Below are 19,479 nucleotides of genomic sequence, written 5' to 3'. Positions count from 1 at the left end.
ACCACTGCCTTGGACATTGGGGAATCAGAGGAGGAGATAAGGAGGGAAAGGAACATGCACTCATCAGTGGGTTACGTAGGAACAGCTTGCCATTACTTCGATCAGACATTGGTATTTTGGGGGCCAAAGTTCCCTCCACTCTTCCTATTTCAGTCAGTGCTCAGGTGCTCTAACCCATGGAAAGATCGTTCCAGTTTTCTAGTATGAGATTAAATGATGAGCTACCATCTGCACCAACAAGAACTAAAATTATTTGCTCCTATAAATCCTAGCAAGTAATAGTAAGAGGTGGCTTTGGGCTATGACATTTGTTTCTGGTACTGCAGAAGGAAACAAGAAAGTTAACCACATAGGTTGAAACAAAAATCCTACTGCATACTTTCAAACACTTTAGGTGCTAAGAAACGATAGCATAGACAGCAAACCAAAATCAATATACAAGAACAACTAGCTTTGGGCCCGTCAGAATGTACAATTAAATTTTTTAGTATTCAGCCTTAAGCACATTAAAACACACATATATGCAACCTCTGGTGCAAATAGCATTTTTTTCCCAAACATGAAAAAGGACAAAAAAGACCAATTGCAGCCACTGACAATCAACAAGTGCCCATTGTAACACCAGAGTTATCACTACATTTCTCTTTAACGTGCATATTTATTATGTATATAACCTCTGATCATATTTTGCTATTTACTCTGTCTTCTACTACACAGATTAGGCCATGACACTACAAAAACTTCTGCTCAGAGTCTTCACAGGATTACCGCCTTTAAAAAGAGGTATATTTGCATCAAGCTTAGAGCATTTCCATTCTTTTGTAGAAATCTGGCTTCCCAGAGAACGGCAGTAAACCCAAATGAACTTGGATCACTAAAAAGGAGATAGTATAAGACATGTGAGTGCACAACAAGAAAAATTAAGCGCTTTTGTGAAAAAGGAATTTCCACAGGCTTTAAAACAAGTTTCTGAAAACCGGAACCTTTTCATCAGAAACCTCAATCCAGTAAACTGGGATATCTGTGGGCACAGGGACTCAGGAGTAAGAAGAGCTCTCAGATGTTCCCATCAAAATCACTCTGATCAACGCCAAAAGCTTAATTATTTTTACTTGGTTAGTACTTCCCATATCTAGCATCACTGCTCTTTTAATCTACAAAAAGCAGTAGAATTCTGTATTATAAGTATTAGATTGGCCACTGATAAACTTTTTATAACCAACATATAAATAAGAATGTTCTTCCAAGCCTTTTGCCATAACTGGCACGAATGTATCAGACAGTCCATTTCCTTCCACACTGCACTGACTCAGAGCTCTAAACACTAACAGGGACTGGAAATGCGTTTCCTTGAAAACGGTCAATGTAGAAATGATATCACATACTGCAGATAAAGTAGTTCAAGAATAATGCTACCATATTCCAGGAATAAGTACAGGTTGCTCCAGGTTGAGGTACTGCAAACAATTTAAGGCACGATTTAAGTGAAATCTAAATTATGTCTGTATGAGAGAGCTGTAAATTCAGGCAGGAAGTGAATGGGAGCAGGTCCATGACTGCAGGTTTTCCTCAAAGTAAAACTCTTTGTTTTTAATCTATAATTGAGGTGATTACTTAAATTGAATTTTATTATGAACCATACACTGTAGCAACACACCCTTTCAGCTTACAGAAACCAGCTGGGTAACATCGGTGCGAAGAGCTGGGATGAAGCATCACACCTCACTGGAAATTCAGCATGTCTAATTAGTCACCTAAAGGGCTGATTAATTAAGTTTGAGGGGAAGGGGAGAGCTGTCTCCATCATACTAAATCCTTCCTGGAAGGATGCAGGCTTTCCAGTAAGAGCATCAGAAGGAAACCAAATTAGAGAAGGCCACTACTACTGGTTCTAAGTCTGCAGAAATCCTTTACTAGATACTACATACCACAGTGAAATACTGGAATTATACACCTAAAAGAGGCATTTAGTCTCCAATTTCAAAGATCAGGGGAATTTTGTTAGATCACTTTGACTTCTCCTAAGATAAAATTTTAACAGAGAGAATGATGTTGCTCAATTTTCTGGAAAAGACAGTAACACCTATCAGAACTTGACTTTTGTTAACAGTTACGGCAAATACCCAGAATATACCTTCAGTTTAAATAACAAGAGAATATTTGCAATAAATGCAGACCACACTAATTGGCAACTTGCAATTTTTTGGTTATTAACGGCTTGTGAGAATCGATCCTCATTTTGGAAACACCCTCCACAGCTGCATCTGGCCATGCTGCCGGGCTCTAAGGAGCAACCACGCAGTCTTCCTGTGACACCATATTATGGTTTTTCTGTTATTACTTTACGGAACATGAACCAATTCTGCTGCCCTTCTTTCTATCCTTATTCAGGGAAAATCATTCTGACTGACTTACAGAGCAAAGTTGGGAGAGCTGATCTGATCCATGCAGCATATGAGAGAGCAGAACTGGGAAAACAGGAGCTGCACATTTACTTCATATTTATTATTAACCATATGCGTTGTAGTATTCCCCAGCAGCCAGGCACTGCTCTTCTTTCATCCTTTTCCTACCACGCAACAGAGAGAAACAGGCAGTTTATAAGCCGTAAATAGGAGAGCCTAACAGGGAGTCCTTGGAAACACAACTAAAGGAAACCAGCTCGAATCAGAGAACGATCAGGATCAGATGTGCTTGCTTATCCTAAACAGCATAAGTGCATATAACACTAAACAAGCAATTCATGTTACTATATAAACTGTTAAATTATCTGACATACAAATACAGCTGTATCTGAAATATGAAAGCTAGGAAAAAACGTTACTATCGTGAAAGTAGCCTTAAATAATTAGGAGGTCACTTCTTTTCTGTAAAAAGATACAAGTCAGTATTCTTCAAAACGTTTCAAGCATTTACAGTTGTGGCCCTGTAGTTTTATAAGGACATCACGTACAGCATCATCCAGCACTTCTGCTTTAGGTAGCAGACTTCAGAGCAGTAGGTGGTGAAAGGGTCGAAAGGCTGGATGGGAAGGAGGCACAGCTTTGACCTCCTGTCCTCATACATCAGTTATTGAACTTTCTTACGTAATTTTCCTCTCAAAACATTCGTTTCAGCCTCCCATCAAAAATGATTTCCAGTGGAAAAAACCATTAGAAACAACAGCCTTTCTCTCCTTCTCTCAACTCTTTCCACGGAGAAATACTTGGGGTTTTGTTTGTTTGTTTGTTTGTTTTTACCAGCAGGAAAAATTTGCAAAACAGTGCCTTCCAGGCTGCTTTGATTTGATCAATATTCTGGCTGCTTTTCAGTCTTCTGCTGCAGCTATTTCACTTGGCATAAACCATCAAATAACCTTCAACTCACAGACATGAGCTCAAATCTCAGAGAAGAATCATTGCCACTATAAATTCAGTGTTTTATCCCTTTTCTCTTTCAAAAAGAGAAAATATTTTAGAATTTTTACTAGTGCGAGACAGCAAAAATGACAGAGCCACCCCCAGCTTCCAGCTCTAGCACCACCCGCTAACTTTGCAAGTCAGGAATCACCCATGGGTCAACAAGCCACATACAGATACCTAGGGAAGTATTTTGCGGCCCCACACAGAAGAACATAATGCTGAGCAGACCATCTCTAAACAGATGAGGCTAAAGATAGATCTAGCCCCACACCCTGTCCCTGCAAACGGCCAGTAAAAGGAAGAAAGCAAAGAGAGGCCACCAGTACCCAAGCAGGGCAGGTACTAGACAGAAACACAAGCAATCCCCAGTAGCCAGCAGAGTAGCAGGTACTAGACAGAAACACAAGCAATCCCCAGTAGCCAGCAGAGTACTTGGGCAGCTCTCCAGCACGCTGACAGGATCTCAACAAACCTAACGGAGCTCCATGGCCTGCTGTCTCTCAGCTGCAAAGTCCTCTTTCCCTAACAGCTCTCAGTGAAGACCTACACACTGGTGGGACTTTGACCAACACCACCCCAAAACACTTCATGTATTTGCTGCTCCCATTTCCAGACAGGTTATGTACTGGGGGACCCGTCAGTAGTAACGGCTTATTGCAAAGCCAGGCAGCAAAGAACCAGCAAAGTTTTATGTGCTTTGCTAGTGCTGTGTCTCTCCGAGTCCAAACTGGGCTTGGACGCACTCAAAACCGGACAGCACCTTCACTGTGTCTTGTCTAATATAACGTACTTGACGTGTTACTGGCAAAGAACAGCCAAAGACAGAAGGTGTCCTATTTCTACATTTTCTAGGAACTATTATGGGATTAATAGACCCTTAAAAACTTCTCAGTGGAAGCACAGCAAGTTGAAGCCTATTGACAACAGGCATGCTTTCCTTAGTGAGAAGCTGTAAAGAAGCAGTAGTAGCACCCACGCATGGATCTCCAGCCCTGTACAGACCAGACATTGAGAAACAGTCGACGGAATTAGGAGGCTTTTTTTTTTTTTTTTTTTTTTTAAAGCACTGTGACATACATTCTGGTTTTTATTAATGTTAAGTAATACCCTTAATTAAATAAAAAATAATGATTATATTATATATACAAATTCTTTACCCAAGAGCTCCTACAACAGAATAAAACTCCAGTTATCTAATTTTGAAGCTAGGAAACCGTCATCGTGCTAATTTGCTTTGTAGAATAATAATTAACCACCACACACACAAACACACACACTCTCTAACCATGAAAATTCCCTTAAGAAAAACTATTTTCTTACAGCGGTTGTCTCAGACGTAGGATTCCTTTTGTTCAAAGCAAACAAGGGACCTAAACCAGTGAAAAAGTTCAAAACATCTGCTTCTACCTTGAATGTATTTTTTTAAAATTCTGTTTTCCACTTTAAGATGTGAAAAGGCACACTCCAGGGATCGCTGCGCTCCCAAGCAAAAGATGCAATTAAAAATCAGAGTCTTGTAAAACGTTATTGTCTCTCACAGCCAGGTAGAAGAGGACTCACAGTCCTGTGCAACCTGAATGTGAATGAGCTCCTACTGTATAGCAATATAATTTGGCCCTGTTCAACACAACTGCCAGTCCCTGGCTGATTAAAGGGCAGAACAAGGACAGTAAAGGTGATGATGAAGAAAATCAGGCCCTAGACTGGCAGATGGCTTGCCTAGCCAATAACAAGTAACTTTCAACTTTTTTTTAAACAAACTTTTTCTGTGCATTTCTGATTTTAAGTAGGTGTCATGCAACATATGCAGATGCTGTACTTTACACAATTTATCTCTATTTAGTAAATCAAGCACTTGGGTACTATACACCGTATTTAAAACATATTTTTATGTAAAAGACATACATATGCATGTTGTACGGTATTAGGAAAAAAAAAAAAAGAAAGAAAGAAAGAAGCAGGTCCCATTTAGGCCACTGTCCTGCCTTTGACTACTGCTATTAGCAACTGATGCCTGGGGAAAGAGTAAATGAGCAAGGGAACAGCAGCAGTATTTCCTGTGCAATGAGGGACTTCCCAAGCGACAGCTTGTATTTACACCTTTGCTCTGATAGCACTTCAGGAAGCTTTTGCCAGGACACGGCTAAATTTCTCTTAGAAAGAAAACTGGAAATCTCTCTTTTTGCCTATACTAACAATTTCACAGCCTGTGCACATAAAAGAATTTCTAACTGTTTGAATTTTCTTTCAAAAAAGCTTTTAGCTTAAAAAATTATGTTTGATACCTTGACTTCTTGCATCATGAGAAAGAGAAAAAACAATTCCTGTCGTTCTTTTCCACACTATTCATGGTCAGCTTGAGCTCTGTGCTTCGCTCAGACGCGTTCATTGTAAAGTTGAAACGCGTCAGTGAGCTTCATCCCCTTACGTGTGGAAGCTGTTCCATACCCTTCATTGAGTGATGGCCTTCTCTGTCCTTTTCTAATTTTCCTCATTTTCGAAAAAAGTCCAAATCAGCATGAAAATTTCAGTATGTGAATACACCATGGATTTATGAAAGTATTTATGCAGCAGTGTGATAACATTTTGTGATTTGCTACCTATTTCTTGCTTATGAGTGCCTAGTTTTGACTGTATTGGAGGCTGAGTAGATGTTTACAAGGAACTATATACATTGCTCCAAGACCTATGCCCTAAATGCTAGTATCTAATTTCAGGATGATAAATGAAATAGGCATACTATAGGTCATTTCCCAATATGAATTACTTACATTACATAAACAAATACGGGGTTTCATCTGCTATTTTACTGCAAAATCACTCTGTGGTAACATAGACTCTTCCTACAACTTTTTGAAAATAGTTCTCATTGCCCTTAATCAGCTGGTTTCATCAGCCAGGTTGAGCACTCCAATGTTACCCACATTTATAGTACTCATTTGAATAATTTACTGAAGTTAGCGAGAAAAGAATTCAGGTTTGAAGATGACAAAGAACTAATGAACTAGAAATTTTGACAGTAAACATACAGAAGAATGATTTGTCTTCAACATGGAGAGCATCTGATTTCTGCTGGCCAGACTGCAGAGTTAAACAAAAAAAAACTGTATATGTACGATCCTGCAAGGAGGAAGTAGGGCAATAAGTAAGATTGCAACCTTGGATTTCAGGAGAGCTAACTTGGGCCTCTTCAGGGACCTACTTAGGGGAATCTCCTGGGGTAGGGCCCTAGAAGGAAGGGCTGTACGGGACAGCTGGTCAATATTCAAGCATCACCTCCTCCAGGCTCAAGAGCAGTGCATCCCTCTGAGGAAGAAGTCCAGCAAAGCAGGCAGGAGACCTGCATGGATGAGCAAGGAACTGCTGGCCAAACTCCAACACAAGAAGGAAGTCCACAGAAGGTGGAAAAGGGGACAGGCCACTTGGGAGGAATACAGGGACGTTGTCAGAGTGTGCAGGGATGCGACAAGGAAGGCTGAGGCCCAGTCGGAATTCAATCTGGCAAGGGATGTCAAGGACAACAAGAAGGGCTTCTTCAAATACATCAATAGCAAAAGGAAGACCAGGGAAAACGTGGGCCCGCTGCTGAACGGGGCGGGTGCCCTGGAGATGAAGGATACAGAGAAGGCAGAGTTGCTGAATGCCTTCTTTGCTTCAGTCTTCACTGCTAAGGCCAGTCCTCGGGAATTCCAGACCCTGGGGACAAGAGAGGAAGGCCGGAGAAAGGAAGACTCTCCCTTGGTGAAGGAGGATCAGGTTAGAGATCTTTTGTCCAAACTTGACATCCATAAATCCATGGGCCCCTGATGGGATGCATCCACGAGTGCTGAGGGAGCTGGTGGATGTTATGGCTAGGCCACTCTCCAACATCTTGGAAAGGGCCTGGAGATCAGGAGAGGTGCCTGAGGACTGGAAGAAAGCCAATGTCACCCCAGTCTTCCAAAAGGGCAAGAAGGAGGAGCCAGGAAACTCCAGGCCTGTCGGCCCCACCTCCATCCCTGCAAAGGTCGATGGAACAGCTCCTCCTGAAGGTCATCACTAAGCACATGGAGGACAAGAAGGTGATCAGGAGGAGTCAGCATGAATTCACCAAAGGGAAATCATGCTTGACCAATCTGATAGCCTTCTCTGGTGGGGTGACTGGCTGGGTAGATGAGGGCAGAGCAGTGGATGTTGTCTCCCTGGACTTCAGCAAGGCTTTGGATGTTGTCTCCCATCACCTCCTCACAGGTAAACTCAGGAAGCGTGGGCTAGATGAGTGGACAGTGAGGGGGATGGAGAACTGGCTGGATGGTCGAGCTCAGACGGTTGTGGTCAGTAGCACAGAGTCAAGTTGGAGGCCTGTAGCCAGCGGTGTCCCCCAGGGGTCAGTCCTGGGTCCAGTCTTGTTCAATGTAGTCATCGATGACATGGAGGAAGGCATAGAGTGCACCCTCAGCAAGTGTGCTGATGATACTGAACTGGGGGGAGTGGCTGACACATCAGAAGGCTGTGCCGCCATTCAGAGGAACCTGGGCAGGCTGGAGAGCTGGGCCGAGAGGAACCTCCTGAAGTTCAACAAAGGCAAGGGCAGGCTCCTGCACCTCGGGAAGAATAACCCCATGCACCAGTACAGGCTGGGGGTTGACCTGCTGGAAAGCAGCTCTGCAGAGAAGGTCCTGGGAGTGCTGGTGGACAACAAGTTAAGCATGAGCCAGCAATGTGCCCTTGTGGCCAAGAAGGCCAATGGTCTCCTGGGGTGCATGAGGAAGAGTGTTGCCAGCAGGTCGAGGGAGGTGATCCTGCCCCTCTACTCAGCCCTGGGGAGGCCACATCTGGAGGACTCTGTCCAATTGTGGGCTCCCCAGTACAAGAGAGGCATGGCACTACTGGAGAGAGTCCAGCGGAGGGCTACAAAGATGATGAAGGGACTGGAGCATCTCTCCTAGGAGGAAAGGCTGAGAGAGCTGGGCCTGCTCAGCCTGGAGAAGAGAAGGCTGAGAGATGATCTCATCAATGTGTACAAGTATCTGAAGGGGGAGTGTCAAGAAGATGGAGCCAAACTCTTCTCCGTGGTGCCCAGTGACAGGACAAGAGGCAACAGGCATAACCCGAAACACAGGAAGTTCCATCTGAAGATGAGGAAAAACTTCGTTCCTGGGAGGGTGACTGAGCATTGGAACAGGTTGCCCCGAGAGGTTGCGGAGTCTCCTTTGCTGGAGATATTCAAAACGCACCTGGACACAATCCTGTGCAACATGCTCTAGACGAACCTGCTTGAGCAGGGGGGTTGGACCAGAAGATGTCCAGAGGTCCCCTCCAACCTCAACCATTCCGTGAGTCTGAGATTCTGTATTTTGTTAGGACTGGAATGGTTTCTAAGTAAGAATGGCAAAAATGAAAAACATTTTGAAACCATTTGTTGAGTTTTTTAAAAATTGATATGCAAAAGATAAGTAAAAACCAATGTTATAATTTGCAATGCAAATTAAGTTCTATTAATCCAACAGAACCTTGAATTTACTGGAGGATCATGTATAAACGCACACTTAAATAATGAACGTACAAATTATCTGCTTTGAGCATTAAGAAGGATTTTAAAGAATGGGCTCTTTGAAGGTCTCTTCCTACAGGATGTCGTGAAACGTGGCATTTATCTTGTTTCTGCCATCATAGCATTGTGCGTACGAGAGAACGTAGTTGTTACAAGTGACTTTGATATTAGCGCTACAGGTAGCTCTCTTATATTTTGTTTTTCTACACACAAATACTAAATAACTTGATGTACAACTATTTAAGGGTGTGAACCAGGAAGCAAAATTGAATATTTTAATATTTACTTCAGGAGTTTAGTTTAGAAGCTACATCCCTCTTCACCCATTTTTCTAGATCATCCTTCAAAATGAAGTACTGTACAGCATAAAGAAACTGCAAATTTAAAAATGTGGTCCACTTGTACTTAACTTAAACATAGAGTAAAATCAGCTGTAAGCATGAGGAGGTTGCATGGTCTTGCTCTGAATGCAGCTCTGAGAGGACTATGTAACAGAGGAAAGTAATTCATGCACATAGTACATGATTGTCAGCTTGCAGAAGGGCCCCTATTGATTTGCCATTTGATCTTCTACAAACAATTCTAGGAAAAGCCTGAAATTAATCCATCAAGCAAATGCCAGCAAAGGATCAAGCTAAAACACTACCTGATGTTCTTGGTAAATGCTGGAATGGCCCTGCTGCTCAGATCACTGAACGCAATCACACTGGGAAACGAGGAAATTCTTAATAATGTCTCCTTCTATGGCTCAAATAAAAAGCCAGGAACCAGCACATTTTGGCCATGGAGTTACAGTCCGGGTCTGCAAACACACCTAAGCACTTCACCCTTATTTAACACTATTAACATGAGATTGGCTTATAAACACCTCTGACAGAAGAGGGTCTCTGTGCTTCCAGCTTCCAATACCTACTGCTAGCCCACAACACCTCCACAGCTGGGCATACTCTTTTGACTGAGCAGAGACTACAACCTAATTAAAAGCAATGTCAGCCTTTGGAAGGCCAAGAAAAGGGCTATTAAACCTTTCCATCACTTAAAACTAAAGTGCTTGGATTCAATCTCTGCTAAAAATTGAGATATATAAAGCCCCATTGACTGCAAAATGCAGGCTTTACAAATATTTGAAATATACTCAAATCACAGGTAGATTTAAATGTCATTCATCTTTCTTAGAACAGCCTCATCAATATTTCAAAACCTTCAAAGGAAAAGAAATACGCCACAAACTACTGTATCCTCAGCCTTTGAAGTACACGTGGGAGGCACTCCCAGCAAGGAGAAATGTTCCTGGTAAAGGCTGTATAAACATACCTATAGCTAGGCTGTAATGCAGCCCCTTTTCATCTAGGCAGCTGTTTTTTCCTGCCAGCACTCATCCCCAGCTACAGGGATTTTGAAAGTGAACCCTACAGATACAAAGTCAGAAGAGAAGACACGGACCTCTGCTGGCACTGATGGCATGCTGTCCTAGAGGTGAGGGAGCTGGATTATTCATTTCACTAAGCACGCAACAAAAACAACAAAACCTATGCAGTTCCTGTCCTTCCCTGTGCTGATCTTAGGTGAATGCTACAAGCAATAAGCCGTGACTCATACTTCCAACATTGTCCCTACCCAGAGAAGTCGGAGGCTTTATTAAGCAAATCACATAACAGCTTTCAATCAGTCCATTTTTATCAAGCTTCAGTCTCATTTTTTTTCTCCTGGAAAACAAATTTATCAGTGCATTCAGCCTTGTCTAAATTCACACACTGCAGCATGGCCAGCCACTGGGAGAAGGAGGTTCTTCAAAACTACTGCCATGGTCCCACCCAAGCTTGTGAACGGGCAGCACCACCGGGGGGGGGGGTAAAACAACCTGGCTCATATCCAAGCACTAAGTGAACTGAAGTGGTGACTATATCCCTGCAAGCTTGCCTTTTTTTTTTTTTTTTTCAAGTACGTCAGCTAATTTAAGGAAAGGTGTAACCTCTCTCTCCCAACCTTGCATGTATTTTTAGGCCATCAGACTTGAAACACCTTGACTAAGTTCAACCCTCATTGGTGAAACTCACCAAGAGAAGGATAGTTCTAAATATCAGAGGCTAGACATTTTACAAGGAAAATATTCACACCGAAAATATCTCTAACTACTGACTCAGAACATCGCTGCTCGGCAGTATCACGGCAGCAAAGAAAAGCACTCCTTACCTGCTGTGGGCCCAAGCGGTCTGGACAAGCCAATGCAACTACAGTTTTTATATCATCTCCATGTACCTGTCCCCAAGCACCTTTTATTTGGAGGATAGAAAAAAATCTGCAGATGTGCTGTAATTCTATTGCTAGCGCAAGAGATTTATGAACTGTGAACTCTGATAACAAAGAAACAACTACAATGCTCGTGCCCTTTATTTAGGAAAGATAATCCCAACAATAAAAAAGTTTGAGAGTTCTGGGTTTTTTTGAAAGGAAAGATCTCACTAATATACCCATGATAATCTTAAATGTCCACATTCAGTACAAATGCTGGAATCTATTAGCCAATTTTTCATCTCAGAAACCCTTACTTTTGTGCAAAAGAAAAGGTCTTCTCAAAATAAAAGGCTCTTAGCGTGCTTGAGACACTCATAAAACAGGTTTTAACTCTATTTGCAACAGAAAAAAATTCTAAAAGAGTATATTTTGTGATTACAAAATGTTCAAAAATGTTTTTTTGTTGATTTTTTCCCCTATGTTTCATAATATTGAGCTAAAACAAGTTCTTCAACAACGTGAAAATTTCTAAGGGGGGGGGGAGAAAATCCATCTCAAACAAGATTTGATTTTGACTTCACAATCTTGTATATTCTCTAAAGAAAGAAAGAAATGCATGTTTTTTAAGTTAGAAAGTAAATTTTGGTCAGGGATGAAACAACACAGAGCAGTAGCGGAAGATGTGCAACCAGGAAACCTCACAAAAGATTGTCACAATGCTCCAGTACCCGTTTATTTGAACAACTTGTTGGTACATTCTACACATTTCATAGCTGCTATAATTCTTCCAAACGGAGAGCTCCCAGCAGCGCTGTAGCGCAGCGGGTCTTCACTGTACTAGCCACAGCACAAAGCACAACGGGCCGACATTTCATCTGCCCCAAATTGCTTATAATCCAGCGGCCGTGATGTGCAGCTCGCTGATTATAGCACAATCACAGCTGCCAAAGAGGACTTGCTCTAGCAACGCTGCTGCTCTGTCACACAAACAGTTACAGCAGTGTTTGTCAGAAAGGTTTCATTTTGAAGCCAATCAAGCATTTGAAATCTCTCTAGCCGCTGACTACTCAGGAACCAAAACGTTACTCAGAATTCGGGTGCCACTTTTGCCAGCACAGGGTACACAGAAGCAGCAGGCTCCACAGCCAGCGGTGATCAGTATATGAAGAGTCCTTTTAGACACAGTTATTTCAGCTGGCAAAAGCAGCTGAGGCTTTTCACTCCCTGTGCAGTATTTCTGCTCCCAAATTACAAACGATCACTATTTTGTCAGCAGCAGTTTAGGAGGGAGGAAAAAAAAAAACCCAACAGCTTGACTACCTTTTCTTCACCTACCTGCGATTCTTTGTAGAAAATTCTAAAGCGACTACAGAAGTTGTTGAATATCAGAAATTATTGCAATACTAAATAAATGCTCTGTCTTTTGTTTCCACCTTCTTTTTTAGGAGTAGAAGTGGAAGCAGAAATTTGACACGCATTCTGCAGGACTAGTGGATTTTGGTGATGCTCACCTGTGAGGCTGGGACCTCCTAGCAATGTTTTCTCTGACTGAGCCAAGAACTGCAGTCTCGGATATACCGCTGCTTAACTACAGGTTGCTAATTTTGTCTTGTAGGCATGCCTGATAATGGATTTTAAATGAAGCTGATACAGAAGCACTACCGTTCCCATCCTCACCTCCCACCCACAGAAAGTTTTTGCCCCTTCAGAGCTAATTCAGCATTCAGCCAAAAATCTGCAAATGGCCCTGTCTGGCAAGGGGGAAGCCACTCCTAAAAGCTGACTGCTTTAGAGGAAACTTCTGCTGTGCTGGTGGTGGAGTCCTTTCAGAAGGTTTCTGCCCCATCACCCAACCTTGTCCCTGAGCAGTTGGGGATGGTGTTCAGACAAGCCTCTCTTCAAGCAGTAATAAAAAGATTTTAAAAAAGTGATCATACAAAAATCTGATATGTGTAAAATGGCTACTGCCTAACATCTGCTTAATGATTTCATCCAAGCTAGACCTTTTTTTACTTCTGTAAGAGGATTTCTGGGATGGATGCGCTACCTGAAAAACAGATGATGAAACCAGTGCACCCTGAGGTATGTCAGCCTCTACAATTAACGGACACATCGAAAGTGCCAAAACGGTCTCAGAAGAACAGTGGATTTGCCCAGCTCACTCCCACTCTCATATGCAATGTTTGTGAGGGGAAGCAATGCAAGGCCAACCCGAAGTATACCAATGCTGCGCAAATTAGAAAGCCACAGGCACAATACAAACAAGCACACCACAAGGCAGCAGGAGGTACAGTCACGGGCCAGATACAGAATTTGTTATTTCCTGCACTACAATTCCCCAGCGAGAAGGCAGGCAAGCCTCCAGAGCACCACCTCGCTAAACGCATCTTGCCGAGAACGAGGTGGGCTTCACTCTTTCTTTGCAGTTAACTTTCACCTGCCAGAGATCGATGGTAGAATTCACTGAACTTCTGTCTGTTTTTAGAAGAAACATCCCTTAAAACGTTACCCTTTGCCCAGCGTTATTTTCCATCTGTCTCCGCAAGCACACCAAGAGCGCTCCAGATGCTACGTTACTGGAGGCTGCGTTAGGAGGGCTGGGCAGGACGAAGGAGGAGAACCCTGGAGCGTCCCAGTAAAGTCCCAGACTCTGCGGCTGGGGCGGCGCCGACCCGGGCTGCGAGCGCTGCAGCGGGAGCGGCGCTCTCCTGGGAAGCCCTGTTCTTTTGGACTCGAGCTTGAAAACAAATCTCCCAGGTGAACCGAAAGCCTAAGGATTTGCACAGGCGTGTGTAAGCTACGCTATAGGGGATGCCTCCCTGCGGAGAGCCAGCATTATATAACTGTTATTAAAGGAGCAGCAACGCTGAAACGTTGGGGAGAGGGAAGGAAGCGGGCGATAGGAAGGAAGGGAAAGAAATCCAAATAGGAGACACCCAGGAGATGAATTAGTAGAGAAGAGAGTCAGTAAATCTGTGCTTGCTTGGCTCCCCAGACCTTAGTAAAGCCTGTGGCTCAGCTTACTCTTTTGGAAACGCATGCGTCCCTGCGGGTTTATTCAGTGATTTGAACTAGGGAGAGGACAGCACACCCTCCTGCTCCGCTTACACCGATACTATGTTTCAGATTCATCTAAACCTGTGCCAGAGTAAAAGACTCATCCAATTCTGATTCTGGACTCGCAACTAAATACACTTGCATAACTTCAGCATTAGTGGTTAGACATGAAAAAGCAACCGTTTGCTCCCTGGTTGTTAGCTGCGCTGGCTTCCGAGAGCTGACTTCCTCCCCAAAGCTGGCAGGAAAGCAGGATTTGCAGTGTGGCAGATACTGTTCTCCCTACCCCACCCCCTCTGTTGTAAATTCCCAATAAAGCAGAAATTCCCACGTGCCGTTATTTGGCTGGGCCGTCTTTATGCCAGCTGACAGACAGAATATTAGGGTCGAATTAAAAGATGCTCTCAGCTATTTGACACAGCAAAGCACAGCTGGAGCAGCTGCCTATTAAGTCCCTAAAGGGGGCAGACGTCTTCTGAGGAAGAGAAGAGGGGTTACTATTTGACAACATTAAATTTGAGTGGTCTGCAGGGAACTTCCACAGGTATAGCGCTAAGCAACAAGGACTTGTCTAAAATGGATACAAATATGTTGTCAAGCCTCTGTGACAGATCCATTATGGATGAACAGCTTAGCAAAATGAACTCAATCTAAACTGCCTTACACTCTAAATGCCACAAGCTCAGAAGGACTCGAGGTTCAAATTGTCCCATCCTTCCCTCTGAGGTCAGCAGAAGAGAGCTGGCATCAAAGAGAAGCATCAGGTCAAGGAGAGCCTCATCTGGAAGAACATCATCCCAGGAAAGATTCATTCTGTCACATGCCAACGCTGTCATGATGCAAGAATACCAACTTGCAAACGCACGTACTCTCACGGTTGCTCTCTCTCCTCGTCTAATTGCAAAAAGCCAACTTCAATGCATCTGCAGAAATCTGCATATGCAAACAGATGTATTTTGATTTCTCAAGTTACCCCAAAACCTTGTAGTATATGATATTTTTTTCTTATGATAAACTATTGAAAAAGCATAAAAAGGATAGCAACTCAGTGCCGGTAGCAATCTGCAACTTTTAAGTGACACTTCTGCAGAGGTGTTAGCAATGATACTTGTGGAACTCAAACTAGGAGGTACATGTGACATGTAGGGGTAAGTGAAGGATAGGTTTTCTAAATTTGTTTTTAATTTTCAAACATCCGATCTCAAATCAAACTTAAGTTTCATGGTAATAACGAAGGTCATGTTTCCATTTTTTGGTGATTTGCTAAATCGTGACTTCAGTGAGTAACTCACCAGCCACATTTACGATCTTCAGAAGCACTAAAACAGCATGGGGGAAGAGGGGGCAGGAAAGAAGAAAAGGTGAAGTAGGTCATCCCAACTCTCCAGGAAGATTTTCTCACACAAAGATGAATTTATTAGATGAATTTATTATTTATTATTAACTCTTTTATAAGATTTCCTACTTTTTATTTCCTTTAAAATAACAAGCTCTGCCACATCAGGTCCATCTACTCATCGCAAGAGAGCTGCTCAAACAGACAACAAAGCTTAACAGAGGATTTCTCACTAATTTAGCATAATATAAGCATTGCCACATGTGTAAACCTAAGAACAGGAACATGAGGAAAAGCATTAAAAAAAAAAGGCTCAGCCGTATATATACCCTGTTGGCAAATGTAATGAGACACTTTGGTGCACTAGATGCATTCATCGCAGGGACTACACACCACTCCGCTTGTTTTTTGAAATTCAGCCCTGACCTTGCTCCAAACTGCACATTTGATGGCACAAAATAGGAAGTCTCAAAGGACAGCACTGGATTACCAGTAAGATTTGATAAAAATAAGTGCTCTCCTTTTTTTTTCCCTCCAGTGTGCCCATATTTAAAAAAAAAAAAAAAATTATCTAAACCAAGTTAGTGTCATGAAGTGATGACCTAATGAGATTGGATAAAGAGCCGTTATCATTACAACAGCTAGACTGCCATAAAACCAAAGAAAAATAATGGGACACCAGGCAGTGCACCATTAACAACACTTCCCCCCCCGTCCCAACCAGCCGCCGGTCTTCAGTATTTACTGCACATATAATGCCAAGCTGTTAATTTTACCGACATTTTTCTGAGCCTTTGCATGATACAGCATGGCAGTAACAGGAACAACACTGGCAGCACAGAAATGGTCTCATTTTCAGAGCTCTCTTCGTACTAAAGGTGTATTTTGGTTTTCCTCAATTCTCCATTTCATCTCTATGAAATACTCATACTCAGTATAGCTGCTGAAATCTAAATAATGGCATTACTGTAATAAGTAATTCTAATAATCAATTTAAAAGTAAAGCAATATAGGAAGAACATAACTAGAATAGTACCATTAAGAATAAAACCTGGCTATTTCTAATCACGTGTTCAGTTATTCCAGATAACTCATGCTAAGCATGTTAAAAACACTGTGTTAAGAAACCAAACCAATAAACAAGGTTCAGCAGGATACGCTTTATGGCAAGCCCTCTTTTAATGGAAATGTCTGAAGTGGATTAAGATAATTTGTTACGATTAACTTCTAAAGGTGAGCTGGCTCTGACTTCTTATATGTACAGTGTGCGCTAACTGCACTATTTACCTTATCGAGTACCTCTCCTGTGCTTTTGAACTACACCTGGCTGATGCTCCTTCATTTTCTAAACACATCACTTGCCGGCATTACTCCCTAACATGTGAGCAGCCTCTCACAACCTCCTCTGTCAGGTTGGAGTCTCTTCTGCAGTCCTTAGGGGACCCGCATGAACCTGGCCTCTGGGCCTCCAATTTCATCTTCTTGGTCCTCACGCTCACGCCACGCACCCTATCATTACAGCAGAAGGAAACAAGAGCACGAGCTACCAGCACAACAGCTAACGGAGCGGCAGGAACAAGAGAAACCCATTGCCATAAACCAGGAAAGACACTCATTTTTCATTGTATTTCTCCATCTTCTCCATCCCCACCAGCTCCTCACTCTTCACCTCCATTACAACCTCAGCCTTTGAACTGTCACTTCTGGATGCCTCCTCTCCGTCTTAGTCTCCATCTCCTTATTTTCCACTTCCTGGAATTTCCTTCCTTTAACAAGTGTGCCCTGCCTTCCTCCTCTTGCCAACAAAATGCTATTCTTCTTGCAAGTCTAAAATCTCTCCATCCCTTACTCCCACATAATCAGCTATAAACACATCAAATCCACTGGCTGACATTTACTGTTCTTTAGGATGTTAAAAATGTTGCTTTGAAAAATGGCAAGTGCGCTCCATGCTTTGAAAGTATTGTATCACAGACTGTTATTCCCTGGGGTTTCCAACTTCACCAACTTCATTGTATGCCATTTCCTCTGGATCAGACTTTCCACAATGTTAGACAGTTGTTCCTCATACGGTGAGGGAAAGACTGCGTCCTTAAAACGTAGCTCCTTTTAGAGTAAGGATCTATTTATAAACACCTACATGTTTTATAATATAGAAGAGATACAAACATACACACATAGAGGAAGTCCCGTTCTAAAAATATGAGCTTATGGAGCGTCCTCTGCTGAGAGGAATTCTACTATTTCTGTCCACGTACTTCTGCAGGACCATTTCTCCTTCCTCTCCTTCCCACAAGCAAGAAAGAACTGATTTATCCAATCCATACTAAAAGACAATATAGCAATGGAAAAATATACCCATTCGACTCGGAGATACCACTCTTACACAACACGCCCACGCAATACAAATTTCTCTCGTGTGCTCCTGCAGTGTGAGAGCACCTCTCATTCAAAGAAATTAATGGTCAGACCACATTAAGTGCTTGCCTGTATAATTTATCTCAAGATATTACATGCTCACAAAGCTAAACTAAGGTTTATTTGGGCTAGTAAGGGATGAGTGCCTTAACTATAAATTACAACATACCAGCATTTTAGAAGCTATTCAAACCACGTATGATACCTAGATCAGAATGGCAAACTGTTCCTGTGCCAAAAATGTTATTACCTGAATTACATGCACTATTGTTAAATGTATTGTTACTTGTTCACCATTCCAGAGTTGGATAGGTGCTAGCAGTTTGCATTTGCTGGGCTGGGCCCAAATGAATGGAAGAGGCGATTTAGAAATCAAGAAGAAGAAGAAAAATTTGGTGCCCTGCAGAGACACATAGGCCGTAGAAGGGACTGAATGGATTTAAACTCTCTCCTACACAGCTTCACAAAAAGAAAGTTCTGAAGTATCAATGGACTTCTACAGATTTATCATCACGTTCATGCCAGTAGAGAAAGCAGTGACACTTCTCCCTGCCTTTGTTTTTAAATTCTAACCATAAAAATCAGATGTAGTCAACAACACGTATTGTTAAGTAGAACTCTAAAAATTCTAACAGGAATACACGTCTGGTCTAGATTACCTAAGAAAAAGTTACTTGAAAAATGACATCATTAAGCAGTCTCCTAAGCTAGATTTCAGAGATGCCAAACAAAAAGCTATTTGTCTTTTCCATCTTTTTGCAGCGTTCCCAGAAATTATACTGCAAGCTTCAATGCAGCTTTACTTGCCAGATCAACTCTTATCAAATTAAATCCAATTCTCCACATTTCGTCTGCTTGAGCAGCACAAGTAGTGCAGGACATCCCAACCACCCAACTGCTTCTGAGTGCCATAAGCCATCCACTAATCATTGCCACAGTACATATCACTGCGGGAAGGGGTTTCTAGAGCCTTCAGCCACGCATAGCTCAAGTTATTGCAAATTATTCTCTGCTGTTACTCTGGCACTGGAGCAGTCTCACGCGCTCCAGGGTAAGCGAGGCTCCTGCTTGGTCACCTTGGCTTAGCAGTCATGAAGCAGTGTGGAGATCTGTAGGTCTAAGGATTAAACAACTGCCACGGACAATAAAGCTCAATAAACAGCATAATATAAAACTCTACCTGTACTTTAGCCTCTCATTTATGTAGTGGCTACACGCTTGGATACATTGCTTACCACACAGCTTATCTGATTAACTAGCTGAAGAGATTGGAAAGGACAAATGGTGCCACTAAGTAATTTAGCCTCATTGACTGTATCACTATATGCAAACAGTCAGTTAGCACCCTATGAGCATGGGGACTGTGTATCAATTATAGTAGATTTTCTGAGCTGTCTCCAGATAAGCCCAAACATCCTTTTTCACGCTGTCTTACGACCTTATTTCAGCAGATTCAGGTAGATTTAAGCTACTTCTTTTGTTTATCTATCTCCTGCTGC

At 42.4% G+C, this 19,479-nt stretch overlaps 1 protein-coding gene across 26 annotated transcripts in view; it reads right to left on the bottom strand.

The window, feature by feature from the left end:
* LOC104145267 (poly(rC)-binding protein 3) overlaps nt 1–19,479 on the bottom strand; it is a 514,282-nt gene that overhangs the window by 297,837 nt on the left and 196,966 nt on the right. The gene's annotated exons all lie outside the window — the stretch shown is intronic.

The sequence above is a fragment of the Struthio camelus genome, chromosome 2 (assembly GCF_040807025.1).
Source record: "Struthio camelus isolate bStrCam1 chromosome 2, bStrCam1.hap1, whole genome shotgun sequence".
Taxonomy (NCBI): domain Eukaryota; kingdom Metazoa; phylum Chordata; class Aves; order Struthioniformes; family Struthionidae; genus Struthio; species Struthio camelus.
The sequence above is the reverse complement of the archived record's forward strand: the minus strand, read 5'-3'. Positions and strand labels throughout refer to the sequence as shown.